The sequence below is a fragment of the Parasteatoda tepidariorum genome, chromosome 4 (genome assembly GCF_982258835.1).
Source record: "Parasteatoda tepidariorum strain Cologne lab strain chromosome 4, Ptep-v5.0, whole genome shotgun sequence".
Lineage (NCBI taxonomy): Eukaryota > Metazoa > Arthropoda > Arachnida > Araneae > Theridiidae > Parasteatoda > Parasteatoda tepidariorum.
Window position 1 is genome coordinate 17597593 of NC_141758.1, and position 15357 is coordinate 17612949.

General features: G+C 29.0%; 1 protein-coding gene across 1 annotated transcript in view; it reads left to right on the plus strand.

Annotated features, from left to right (window-relative positions):
- The first annotated feature begins 427 nt into the window (after positions 1-427).
- The window catches only part of LOC107451110 (uncharacterized), a 38951-nt gene continuing 24021 nt past the window's right edge, over positions 428-15357 (plus strand). The window contains exon 1 of the mRNA XM_016067103.5: positions 428-651. The gene's annotated coding sequence lies outside the window, so the exon portion shown is untranslated. The remainder of the gene's footprint in view (positions 652-15357) is intronic.

A 15357-nucleotide genomic window follows, 5' to 3' on the forward strand; every position in this document is an offset into this window, starting at 1 on the left:
AGATATCGAAAATCTTTTTCTATTGTGTCTAACAGAGGGGGTGGTCAAATGATTCCGATAGACATCGTTCTCATCGCTAAGCCATTCGAAAAAAAGTGTCGCAGACGACAAAAACTAAGAATACCCCACGAGCGATTTCACTGATCATCCATTCCTTCTAGTTATTACTTGACACTTGGCGTTTCGACTTCGTAACCTTCACACTCTTAACCCACTTTCCGAACAAATAAAGAACGAAAAATAAATAAGAAAAATCAGCTCGAGAATTTTTCCTCGCCGGCGATCCCTCTTTTACCCCCATCATCATCATCGATGATCTTCCAAGTTCCGCCCGGATGCAACTAGCCGGCGGTCACGTGTTGATCTCTCTCCTCCATCACCATCCGGGTCACTCCGAACGTTCCTTTTTGGAACACCCGTGTGTGAAGTTCTGGACTTCCATCTAATATCTAAACATCTCCTAAGAGAAGAAGACGTTTTAGTTTCGTCTCCTCAAATTGGCGGTCTTTTGAAGCGATGTGATTGGGGGAGAGTGGACGTGAAGTAGACGTCTTTTTTGGACATTGTGGATTTATACGTTCTCTTACTGACTGAATAGACTGTTGCAATAGCAAAGGGATTACTATTTATAAAAGAAAATTACATTTTTTGGTAAGTTCTATTTACGTTATAATTTATTTTTTGAATTAAAAATTTTAAAAAAATGAAAGTTAAAAATTATTTGTATAAAACATTTTGCTTCAAAATTTAACTTCAATATCAAGTTTATTTTAAAAATTTATTTTTATTTCAATTTAATTTTCAAGGTTGATTTAAGTCGTGCTGAATGTATTATCAATCATTATTAAGAGGATGTTAAAATATTCATCATGTAGAACATGGATCCATCAATTTGGCATAAAATCAACTGAAATATCAAATGCAATATTTATATAATAACTGTCTGCCTTATTTACTTGAATAATTGGAATAGAAGTATCTTAAAAAGCTCTTTCAGGGCAACTATTAAAAAACATCAATTTTACTGCTTACTTAATCATTTCGTTATTTATATTTATTTTGCTAAATTATGACATTCGTGTGCACTGTAATATATATTTTAAATATTTTTATATTGGCCTATATATATGTGCGTGTGCGTGCAAAAATGTGCGGCGATATAGAAGTTTTTTTCGCAGTGGTAGTAATATTTATATTTTAATGCAAAAATCTTAATTTTAAAAATTAAATCTGTTATTGTTTTAACTACCACAACAAATCAATAATTTACACTTATGAGTATAAGAATATGAGCTAGGTTTTTTACTTGGTAAAATAGCATAATTTCCAAAAAATCTTAATCTCATAAATATTATAAGATTATTACTCTTTAAGAACTTTCTCAACAACCGTACAAGTTGGCAACTATTTGTAAATATATGCATATTTAGGGATTGGACAGAACTATGGAAACGCTTCTAGCGTAACCTCTATTTGAACAATCTTTCCTTTAGATAAAGCATACTTACCAACTTATGCGGTTCTTAGAAGAAAGACCATGCTTGAATTTTTTAGAAATTAATTCATTTTTACCAATGTAAAATTCCGATCGACAAAAATTTTAACTTCTTATTTCATAACTTCTATCTAGCTTTGATACCCGCAATTATGAAGCCAACCTGCACGATTGCAATAATTATGTTAGAATGCTTTTTTAATCATAATAGTATTTAAAAAGGAACAATAGCTTTTTAAGTTCCTACGCTCATTTTGATTGATGCAAATTTGCCGGGATAAAAATGACATTGTTTCTAAAAGTATTAAGCATGATCTTTCACATTCCCCAACAACTTTGCCAGCTAAAATCTTTCAAAACATTTCGTGTTGAAAGAAATAGTGTTGACATAGAATTAGTGAGGAAGTCTTTCCATAAATTTGCAAAACCCCTGTATGAAGAGATTTTTTCATTTAATTTAAAGAAGAGATGCCAACATGCAACGGACAGCAAATATATATTTTAAAGTGGTAGTTTATCAATTGTGTTTCTTGGTTTAATAAATTCAATTTAGTAGATTTTTATCCACCTCTATTTCTAAATAATTTGCAGGCTTATATGATTCACCACTTTACAGGTCATGCTATACCTTTTAAAAAAGCAAGCAAAAAATTGTTAAATATTTGCAAAATTTAGTTTGTAGTTATTTACCGTTTTTTTTTAATTATTATGGCATGTCCGGAGCAGTTGGCATCTCTGTTAAAGCGGGACGTTTGCTCTTGTCATAATATAAATTTTTTATTACTTTTTTTTCAAAAAGTATCTCTTGTTTTTATCCAAATTGCTGGGCAAAAAGTAAGACGGAAAAGTGTAATAACTGGTAAAAAAAATAATTCTATTATGGCTGTTTTTTAGAAGGAGTAAAACTATTTCTCCTCTCAATTATAAATGATCTCTCACTTTTTACTTTCTCTCGGGTGGAGAATAGTCTTGTATACATATATATAACAACTGCTAAAAAACTTTTTGGTTTATCATGGCAGTTCCCACGGTCCCTGAGAATTTTGAATAGTGGTAACAAAAATAAAACAAATTTTGATATTTTAATTTCTGTGTAACCACCACTAAAAATTGTTTTCTTAAAATATATATATCCATAAAAATTCCATCACTTAACGATAGAAAGGTATACTAAGATTTAAAAAAAAACATATTGTAACATCACCCTAAATTTACTACCGCTTTAAAAAAATATTTCAGGTCCGTGGTAACCCAGCATGGATATTACACTCTTCCGTTAAACAAGTTCTAATGAAATGATATTCATCTCAATTCTTGCTCTTTTCCGGCTTTATTTATAAAAGCCCTCAGCCCTGACCAAAAATTGCGCTTTTGTAACTGGAGCCTTAATAGAGAATTGTAAGTAAATTATTATAATCACGAAAAATTGAAATTTACTAAAAAGGTGGTAATTTATGTATAAATTAAAAAATCTATATGTGTGATGTCAAGAAAAATATCAATATTTTTACCCACCCCTAAGCTACGAGCGTATTATATAAGCATTCGCACAAAATCAGAATTAAACAATTGATGAAAAGCGGTAGCTTAAATGCTGGTTTCGTAAATTTTCGGACTCATTTTGCTTTCAGTTTAATCAATATTAGGATGCTAGGGTTGCGAACTTTCTGAAAAAGTTTGAATAAATTGATAGTAAATTAAATTGTAAGACTTGTAGAAGAAGGATAACTACTCACACTCTTTGAAAGTGTCACCACGAGATGACCTATCACCTCCTACATCAGAAAGCCTCCACACGATTTTTTAGAAGTAGTCTGCGCAGACTATTTAAAAAGTGAACCAGTTGTGCTCATGAACCCAAATTCATTTCTGAAAGTACTTGAGAGAAATTTTTCATATGAATTTCAGAATTGAATTTGTAGTGGTTGACAAGTAACAAAGACAAACCAATCATATTCATAAATTAAACAAATTTTTAGGCATATATTTGCTTCCACTTTCTTATTTTTAATAGATTTTGTATTAAATGCCTCTCTTGTAAATAGGTTTATATTCTTAGTGGTCTGATCGGACTACCAATTAAAAACCGTGTGGAGCCTTTCAGTTATAGGAGGCATTGGATAGGATGCTATGAATTTTTGATACGTAGTGGTGGAAAAATAACTTACATTTTGTTACCGCTAGAGAGTTTATTTTAACTAAGTGGAGCAAGTTAGCATGTCTAGCTTGCTTCATTTAAGTTACATTTTATTTGATACTTTGAATTTTTGATACGTAGTGGTGGAAAAATTACTTAAAAGGAAAAAAGACTAAATTAAAAAAAAACTTAAATTTCGTTACCACTAGAAAATATTTTTTACAGAGTGCAGTACTTGTCATCTCTGCATATCTTATACCTGCCAACTTTTAATCCCTTCCACTATTATTTTTCTCTGTGGTATTAAAATGGAATTAAAACTTCAATTTTAAGCAAACAAATACGTTGTATTTGAGAAAACTTAAGTTGACAACCATGATAGTAACGCATATTAATATATGTGCTTAATTTTTGTAAGAATAGTGGTGATCAATATCATTTAAAAATTAAGATTATAAAAGAAAAAATAGTAAATAATTACTACCACTTTAAATATGAAAATAAAATCTTCGGGAAAATCCGAAAGGGTTGGCAGGTATGATATCTAATCAATTTTAGTTGAAAGTGTAATAGCATAATTTTTGTTTTGAACTAAGCAATGGGGAAGTAAATCTATCCAGCTATTATAACTCTGTCCAGAAATAAACTGTTAAAGAAATAGTTTGGGTACCAGTTTTATCTTTTTCTGTAATTGATTACATATATTATGCTAGCCTGAGTTAGTAACAATAGGAGAGAATAGGTCAAAATCATAAAAAAGCGCTATTTGTTTTTTTGTAAAGTTGAGGGTAATAAATAATCGATTTTGCTATCGGTTTTCATTTTTTTAATGAATAAAATCACTTGTCTTGTAATAATAATTTACAGTTCAAAGAGATACTTGCTTTCACTTTTAAAAGCAGAGCTTTAGTAATAAAAAATATTTTAGTAATTTTTTTTATTAAAAATTACTGAAACGTAATGTAGTAAAGAAATAAGATTGCAAAATTAACATAGGATTTTTCCGGAAGATTTTATTTTTCATGTGGCGGCAAAATTTGTAAAATCGCATTTTATTCTTCATTACATAAATACGGTTTAAAATGATTTTGACTAACATTACATTTGAATAAGCTAAACATATATCATTGGCTTGCTAGCTTCTTGATAGCGTGATAGAAGAAAAAAAAGCATGCTCGTCAATTACCAAGCCCTCAAGAGCTGCTATGCATATGTCATTAACTCAGATGGATATTATTCAGCACAAATTATGAATAAACGATACTTCATAGTACACAGTGCAGATGAATCGGTTGGAGACGCTTCGCGCCTAATACCGAGTAAAAAACAATATTCAGCGTACTCTAATAGTGTTTTTTAATTACTAAGTTTTCACGAAGCAATTCAATTTCGATGGTTTTACCCTACCACTAAGAAAACACAGTTTTGAATAACGTAAAAGTTGACAGGTATTCAATCGGTCCTCCATTCATGGGCAGAGGCAACGCCTCCTATATCTGAAAGTCTCAACACAGTTTTTTGTAGGTAGTCCGATGAGACCATTATGAGGGCAAACCACTATGTGAAAGAACCATTCAATATAAAATCTATTAAAAATTAGAAAGTGGTAGCAAATATATGTCTAAATTTTTTTTAAATTTATGAATATAATTGGTTTGTTTTATTTACTTGTCAACCACTACAGATTCAATTCTCAAATATATATGATAAATGTCTCTCTAGTACTTTTAAAATAGAATTCGGGTTCTTGCGCACAAGTGGTTCGCTTCTTAAATAATCTGCGCAGATTACTTATCAGAAAGCGTGTGGTGGCTGAAGCCCAAGAGTAGGATATGGATGTATGAGGTTAAAACGTTCTAGCCAGGTATGAAAACGAGACGGAAAAGAGGAAAGGCTGGTAGTACAAAAATTTAAACTTTATCTACTTTTCTTGGAGAGGTATCAGTTTTATAACTATGCTAAAATTATAAAAGAAATCTTGATAGTTACACAAATTTTATTTTTCTCGAAAAAAATGCTGGAGTAAAATTTTTTTGTACCAATTTTTGCTATTTTTCGTCTTGACATAACGTCTATAAGAGCTTTCAGCCATGAATCCAGATTCATTCCATTCATGAGCATTTTAGTGGCGAGCGAGCTAAGACAGAAATCAAACTAACAATAATTCCATCACTATTAACCCTTTGCACTCGAAGTACTTTTAAAAGCTGTTTGATCTAATATCAGCACTATAGCATTTAAAATACACAATATAGTATTATTATACCATGTTAAGACTCTTAAAATAATGTAGTTACTAATTATTAAGGTATAAAATTTCTTAACTTTAACCCTTTGGCTACTAACGGGACTCATTTGTCCCAACAGATGTTTAAAAATTACTAATGGGGTGAAAAGCACTTCATTGTGATATGTCCCAGTTATAGAGTCGAACCAAGTATACGTGTTTCATGCGCCAAATATCCTCTAGATGGCGCTAAAGAGTTTCTTGCATGAAATAGCATTGCGATTTTGACCTGGGACAGATATATCCCACTAGTAATCTTCATTGGGACAGATATATCCCACTCGTTTTCTTCATTGGGATTGCTATGTCCATTCCTAATTTCTCAAATGAACATAGAAAAAAAGAATAAATATGAGTTGTCCAATGTGTAATGTCGGGTTATGCAAAGATTGCATAGCCCTGTATCATACCATGTAAAAAAAAAGTCTATATAATAAATTTTTCCGGAATGATAGGGGGGCTTGTAGTTAGTCGATCACTACAGCTGGAACATATGTATCCCACTATTAAGTACGGCCGGGACATATATGTCCCAGCCTCTAAATTAATAACCGCTTGTCAGAAAATCTCAAATACTAAATTTGCCTTATTCGTGACCTATTTTGTCTTTTTGAATAATAACCGTGACAAAAAAAAAATCCTTTTTTAAAATTCGTAGTCAAAGGGTTAAAGAGGTGACTGTTGATTTTGCCTCCGGGGGGACATCGGAGTGTAAAGGGTAAAATTATTTTTATAGTTACTATAGGAGGTGTTGGACCAGGACAATTTAAAGAAAAAATCAATAACCTCTCATTTATATTACAAGCACTGATTTTCGAGATGCATATTAGTACTAAAGACTTCTTTTATCAGTCATAGCCACCACTTTAAATAATTGGTGGCTATTCATATTAAAATTTGAAGAATTATATTTTGAAAATCTTAAATGATGGGTTGAGCGTTAATTTTTATAAAAATGTTATTATATAAAAACTAGTGATAGCAACGTTTATTTATTTTTTTATAGTTTGGTTTGAAATATTAAGATGTCTTATTAAGATTAATCTTAAGATGTAATGCTTTTGAAACAGAATTAAAATAAGTTCGATTAATTTTCCTATAATTTTCTTTTTAATGAGATAGAAAGTAAATTGTTTGTTAAAATTGTATTTGCAGCTCATTGAACAGTTCGTGTAAATTTACCTGATTCTTATTACAGAAATAAAATAATTTATATAATTATCTAATAAGAAGGGTAAGTAATATTAATAATGAGATTTGAGTACGTATTTTATTAATTATTTAAAGATTCTTTTTTTCATCACTGAGTATAATTAAAAAAAATATCCTGCGGTTTAAAAATAAGGCAATTTTGCTTTTATCTTCAGTTTGTTTTAGAAAAAAAATATGATTAAAAACTGTTTAATCCTGGTTGGCTTCATCAAAATTTTTTATGTCCTTTTATATTTAAACTTTTATCCTATATAAGATATTTTTTTCAAAGATTCTTCGAAATTATGCGCATTGTTTTGAAATATACATTAAATTCAACTATGTTAAATAACGTAAGCCGAAAAGCTTATCTGGAGTTGCTCATAGATAAAATGACTTAATTCTCGAAAGAATATACAGACTGATTACCTGGAGTTAGTGTCAAAGTGTTTTCATAATTTTGCTCAAACCCTGTACACCAAGATAGATTTTATGAAACACTCTGATATTCAATACAATTAAATGATTAAATAATTTTAAAAATTTCGAACTTTATTGACCAATACTACTGTAGTACTGACCAAGTAGTACTGTAGTACTGACCAATGTACTACAATATTGTATTCATTCAAACGAAATTCAGTCGCATTATTTTTCAAACGTCATATTATTCATTAAATTCAATTATGCAAAGATTTAGATGTTAAAAAGCCCATCTGGTGTCTTTTTTTTATAATCTAAATTGACTTGATTCCTGAAAAAAAAAATACTTTAATATACCTGCCAACTTTTAATGCTTTTGACGATGATTTTCTCCAGTGGTAGTAAAATGGATTTTGAATAACAATATTAGGCAGAAACATACGTTGTATTTTGAAGAAGCTAGTGCGGATTACCACGGCAGCATTACACATTAATAACGAAGCTTAATTTGTTTAAAAATTTTGGAAGTCAAAAAGATTATGAATTAAGATTTTAAATGTATGGAATACATAGAAAGCATACATTTTACTACCACCTTAAATATAAAAGTAAAATTTTACGCCAAATGCGTTAAAGTTGGCAGGTATGCATTAAGATTTATTTTATGAAACATCCTGCTGTTTTTAATCGATTAAATGAATAACTTTCACATATTACTTCAAATTTGTTGTTAATTAAAATAATTTCATATAAAAAAATACTAATCGTTATCCACTAATACAATTCAAAATTGTATTTTTAAAACCATTCCAAATTAAGCTGTGTTGTTTTCTTATTATACATTAAATTCAACTATGTCAAACATTATAAGTCAAAAAAATAATCCGGTGTTGTTCTAATATGAAATATCTTAACTCATGCAGGAATATGCATATTAATTACATAGTGTTAGTAACAAAGTGTTTTCATAATTTTGTTCTAGTCTTGCACATTACAATATATTTTAAGAAATAATTTTCTTTGACAACAAACTTTATTGACCTATACACTACAATATTGTATTCACTAGAACTAAAAGGCGTTAGGCCACATTATTTTCACTGCCATATTATTCATTAAATTCAATTATGCAAAGAAATAAATGTCAAAGAGCCCATTTCGAGTTATTTTGAAAATGTAAATTGACTTGATTCACAAAGAAAATACGCAAAGATTTATTTTATGATGCATCCTGATGTTTTAATCAATTCAATAACTCCACATTTGTTGCTAAATTAAACAATTTCAAATCAAAACAATACTAATCGTCCTGTACCAATACAATGCAATATTGTATTTTTAAAACCGTTCCAAATTAAGCTGTATTGTTTTCTTATTATACATTAAATTCAATTATGTCAAACATTATATGCCGAAAAAGCTCATGTGAAGTTGTTCAATTCTAAAATGACTTAATTCACGAAAGCTTATTGTTTATCTGTATAAAACTCGCCGGTAATCCTATTCAAAACAGACAACTGTCCTTCTTTTCAGGTCTAGGTCAAATTCAAAAAAATCACACTGACCAACATCGAGAAAGAGACTCTAGTTTTATAAAAGCATGAATCTTACCACTTTGAGTTTTGCCGCCTGGACTGTTGAAATTAGGACATTGTTCTTAATTTAGCATTTGCAAATACATCTTTTACTATTGTTTAGTAAGCAAAAGGAAAACATAATGGATGATCAGTAATCTCTTTTAAGTTCGCTAATCTCGCTGTCGGTCATGGTTGGTTTGAATACTGCGGAGGTCATGGTCAAGTGGTTATAAGAAAAAGCGGAATTATGGGAAACTTTCACTTTCGGAACTATTGTTTTGAATCAACGGAAATAACAATGCAAATTGTTACACTTTAAACGATTTTATGAGGCAGACGTTTGTTTTTAATGATTAAATACATTTTTATTACTTAAATTGTAATTAAATCATTGTAAAATATTATATTAAATTATTACTTAATTCCAACCAATCAACAAATAATTGCGTTATATAAATTACTTAAATGAATTAAAACACTTTAAAAAATTATTAATAAAAATTATTTTACTAAACTCTAATTAAAATTATAATTTAATTCACATTCGAATGAAATTAATTTAATAGAAACGTATCACTATATCTATTACAAATATTTACACTCAACAGATTGTCGTCGCTTTCGAATAAATCTGGCATCCCTGTAAAATATTTTTTCATGTATAAGATTTAAAAAAAAACTATTCAAATGTTACTCCTCAGTTGGATAATACTGAATATTTATAAAAGATTGTTCAAGTTTTACTGACATAATTTAAATATTTTAGATTATTTGCAAGTTATCATACATTAAAATTGAAAGTAAGCAAATGCAGTAATTCTTATAAATGTCTAATAAGTATACCATTAGTTATACAGTACAGTTTCGACTTAACACATTGTTAACTGGGAAGGTAGTACGACGTCTTTCGAGATCCCACTTGACAATAATCCGGAGCATCCAACTTGTTCCAGACAACGTATAAATATTTTCGAGTGGTAGTCTTTTAACATATGATTCTTGATTTGGTAAATTCGATACTTCTCAATAATTCGAAGGCTTATGACATACGCAACTTTGTTGAGCCCTTTATAAAGTTGACAGAATTACATAGCTGTAAATTCTCCCGGTTTACCCGGAAGATTTTATTTCCATAAAATCTTCCGGGTAAACCACTTTAAATATATATATTTAAAGTGGTAACGAAATTCATGTTATTTCGCTAAACTTTTTGAATTATAATAATAATTATAAATGACCACCACTAGATATAAATAATTACAACTAGTCCTTCCGATAGTGAGTTTCAACCTGATTAAAATATAAATATATTTTTGAGGAAGATAGTTTTTCGGTAATTGTTTTACTACCACTCGGAAAATCGAAATTAGCTGAACATCTGCACATTTTAAGTCGTAATTCTCAACCGTTTTTTAAATTAAATCATTTTTTTTAATTAGCAGTTTGCATCGCTGTCATTACTGATTTAAAAAAATGGGAACGGATAAATTTCCGTTGATTATTTTAGCATTTGCCGTTATGAAGAAGCAAAAAGTTTCTTAAAAATGTTTCATTATTTTTATTTAATTATTTATATTTAATTTTTTTCGATTAATTTTATGAGTTTAAGATAAATGATTTTAATTATATATATATATATATATATATATATATATATACACTTAATCTATCACATACTTCCGATGCCATTAACAAATATTTCTCAGACGATGAGACAAGTGCCGCAAGGCAGGTACCTCGTATACTCTTATATTAAAGCATATATATCAATATATATGTTGTAATCAAAATTATCTTAACCGGCAATCGTTTAATGAAGAATAAAATACGATTCTATAAATTTTGCCACCATATTAAATATAAAATCTTTCTGGAAGATCGAGAAGAATTGAAAAGTTTTGTAAATAATATTCAGTTTTTTCGAAATAAATTTTAAAAACGGAATAACTAATCCCTGTTACTCATATATAAAGAGCTTAGTTTCTAAAATGTGAATCGGACTACCAAATATATTAGCTATGGTTTTAACTGAAACTCATAAATGTGGGTATTCACCAATTATGTTTATAATTAGTAAATACTTAGATAATTTAAGAAATAGAAGACACTGAAACTGCTGATACAATTAAAATTAAAATTTATAAAAAGATAAATATATTTCATAAAGTGGTAGCTATCATAATTTCAAATATTATTTTCAATTGTTCTAAACGTTATTTAAGTCGTGGCTCCCAAACATACAATATTTCTCAATCATAGAATATTTAATTTATAGATGTATAATATGTTTAATATATGTAATGTAAAACTATGATAAATGAACAACAAATTAATAACGGCCAGCAACTATGCTTTTAAATGAAGTTTTTTTCGGCACTCAAAATTTGACTGGTGACCTTTAGTTAAGTAAACTTGATTTAGAGCGAGTCTAAATTCTTGATGGTCAGATCAATGGGAATCGTTTATGGAAGTTTAAAAAAATTTCGTAGTATGTATCTTATTTTTGAGATGAAATATTTCTAATTCCTAGAATTACAAAAATAATGAATAATTTATTGTTTGCTTATATATATACATAAGTAAAAAATATTTTTTGTAGCGAAAAGAAGAAAAATTATTCCTAATTAATATTTTTATTAAAAAGCCTTAAAAAATGGGAAAAGGTATAGTTTTAACGTGACTAACAGCTCACACTATTGCATTAATATATTTTGCTTTGGTTAATTTAATAAAAATATTAGAAAGCACTTTTTAGCTGATATAATCGTGAAAGCTGGCCATGATATTGCATATTTTCCTTATTTCGTTTATCGGCTTTTTAATTTTTATTTAAATCTTTTTCAGAGTATGAATTATTGAGAAAATTTTATTTATTAATAATATGAAACACCATAAAAAAGTTATTTATATTCTGGGGAATTTTCTCACTGCCACTCACGTCATTTCGAAATTTTTTTTTAAAAAAAAGGGGGGGGGGGGAAGTAGCGACAATGTGTTGAAATCGGTTCTTCCTGCAGTTTTAGATAAAACGCAAGTGTCAGTTCAACGTGAGTTTTATTTAAAATTTTATTAGGATTCGCTTAAAGTTTAACTGTGGAGGAAATACTTGCTGATGGTGTTCTGGGCTAGTTAATAAAAAGATTTTAAGTTGAATGTGAGTCATATGACTAATACCGCTTATATTTATTTCTTTTAAGAAAAAGTAGATTAGTTTACCTTTTATTAATAACAACAAAAATAATTCGGAGTAAATTTTTTTGCTGCATTCATAAAAGTACTTGATTTTACCTGTACATAGTACTTGGACATTTATGCGTAGTTGTTACTTGTAAAAATATAGCCTTTTGAGGCTGTGGGGGCTCAGGGGAAAGAGCGCTTACCTCACTTGAGGTGAACCGGGTTCGAATCTCAGAAATGGTTGGTGATAAGAATTCCGCACAAGTCTCGTACCGACCACAGTAAAGCATTCACAGTAGTAGACGAAATACATGGGCCAGAGTCCTCTTATCGTCAGGCTAACCGTGGGAGTTTTCCGTGGATTCTCACACCATGTAAACTGACTGTTTAAAAACAAATTAGTTCAGAAATTTCTGTGGTTTGAAACATTTGTTAAATTAGTGCTGCCAGGCTGACTACACTACATTTAGAAGGTTATAAAAAATCCCGCTTACAATTATAATACAATTAAATTAATGGGTATTTATTAATCAACGAAATGAATTCAAAGTGGTCGTATCAATATGTATATGGTTATGGTAACGGAATTGTTTTTGTTTTCATTTTAATATAACTCCACATTAGTATGATTTTCATTGTATGATTTTTATTTTAAATTATGTTTGTCGTAAATTAAATAAAGCAAATAATTAAAAACTAAATTTTCTAACAAATCTATAATAAAATAGTTTGGATATAATTTTTTTTCTTCTTACCCTAAAATAGGTAAAGCCACTTACTTATCTGGTTCTTCCACTAAGTTTTTTATTAGTCATTTTTACTCCCACTTGGAAAAATTAATCAAAAGGCGTGAAGAAGTTGGCACAATACTTTAAGACTGGATCTAATTTAGAAATACTTAATTCTTTCGTAATAAACGCAGGAATGCCAACTGCTCCGCTTTCTGCTACAGTATTAACACGTTGAATGCCACGTTAATTATGTATGGCTTGCCCGTCTGGTCAAACGGTAAATAACTACAGCATACCTGCCAACTTTCACTCTTTCCGAGAATGGATTTTCAGAGTGGTTGTAAAACAATAAACGAAAAACAATCTGACTCAAAAATATATTTATATTTTGATCCCGTTGAAATTCGCGTGCGCAAGAATAATTATGCTTTCATATATTGATTATAATTATTTCTATGTAGGGGTTGTCAAACTCATTTATTAATTGGAATAACCTGAGTATTGCCACCTTTTTAAATATGAAAATAAAATCTTCTGGAAAATCCGGTAAAGTTGGCAAGTATGATACAGCTTAAATCTGCATATTTTGTCTGATTTGGCAAGTTTCTTTTAAAAGTGGTTTATGAATAGTGGTAGATAAAAATCTACTAAATTGAATTTATTAAACCAAGAGTTATAATTAATAAACTACCACTTAAAAATATTTATTCGCTGTCCGGAGCAAGTTGGCATCTCTGTGTATATAAATAAAACTATTTGTGTCTGTTCTATATTGCATTAATTTCTTCAAACCATTTTCATAACGATAATATAAAAATATTAAAAATTTACTCGAATTATGTATTTCTAATAATCTTGGCTTCGCCGGTCACCAGTGACCCCCGTGGCTCTACGAGCAAACTCAGTGTCGGTCACTGGTGACCCCCTTGGCATTCAACTTGTTAATCGCCTCTTTTTACTTTTTTAGTAACTACGTATTAGGAATTACGTATCCAAAAGCAATAAGTAAACTCAATTTTATTTTTTAAAAAAATACCCAACGCTTAAAAAACAGGGGTAAATAACAAAACTACTGAAAGAAGTTATTGTTAGAAATTTCAAAACAAAAAAAAAGTTTAAAAAAGAGCGGTAAATAGCAAGACTGAGAGAAGTTATTGTTAAAAATTTCAGAACACAAAAAAGTTAAAAAAGAGCGGTAAATAACAAAACTACTGAAAGAAGTTATTGTTTGAAATTTCAAAACAAAAAAAAGGTTAAAAAAGAGCGGTAAATAACAAAACTACTGAAAGAAGTTATTGTTAAAAATTTCAAAACAAAAAAAAGGTTAAAAAAGAGCGGTAAATAACAAAACTACTGAGAGAAGTTATTGTTAGAAATTTCGAAACAAAAAAAAGTTTAAAAAAGAGCGGTAAATAACAAAACTAGTAAGAGAAGTTATTGTTAGAAATTTCAAAACAAAAAAAAAAAGGTTAAAAAAGAGCGGTAAGTAACAAAACTACTGAAAGAAGTTATTGTTAGAAATTTCAAAACAAAAAAAAGTTTAAAAAAGAGCGGTAAATAACAAAACTACTGGGAGAAGTTTTGTTAGAAATTTCAAAACAAAAAAAGTTTTTAAAAAAAGCAGTAAATAACAAAACTAATAAGAGAAATTATTGTTAGAAATTTCAAGAAGCATATACTGCTTGTAGAATGCCAAGAATTAATAATAACTGTTTCAATAAGTATCCTCTATAAGCGATTGCAAATTAGCTATTGTATCATCTCCTCTTCACTTAATATTATTTTTATCACAAAAGAACGATGGATTCAAAGGAAAAGAATATTTTTCATCAATGCGAGAATGAAATATACGACGACGAATTAATGATGTGGAAAATGAAATAGCGTTTCATTCTAGTTCATTTTCTATGCTTGAATTTAATACATCTCATTTAAATGTCCTCATTTTCATCATACTAACCTAATTATTTTTTTTATTACCTTAAGAAACAAAACAAGTACATTTCTATTTTATAGATCTCAATTATTCTTTTTTTTTTCTTCAATACAATGATGAAGTTCAAAACTTATTTGAAATAAATATTTCTCTTTGATTAAGGGTTTGTTTTCATAACATAATATCTGTAAGGAAAAAAAGTAACGCTAATACTTATATTTACAAGTCGAATATTATTGTACAATAAACAATGGTATAAGAAGAATACAAAGCACATAATTCCAAAAATAATAAATAATGCCGATAAGATCTGCTTTTAATTTAAATTAAGGGGGAAATTATTTAAGTAACGTGTTTTATTCTTTGTTATTGATTAATCTCCTTTTTCTTTAACATTACTAAG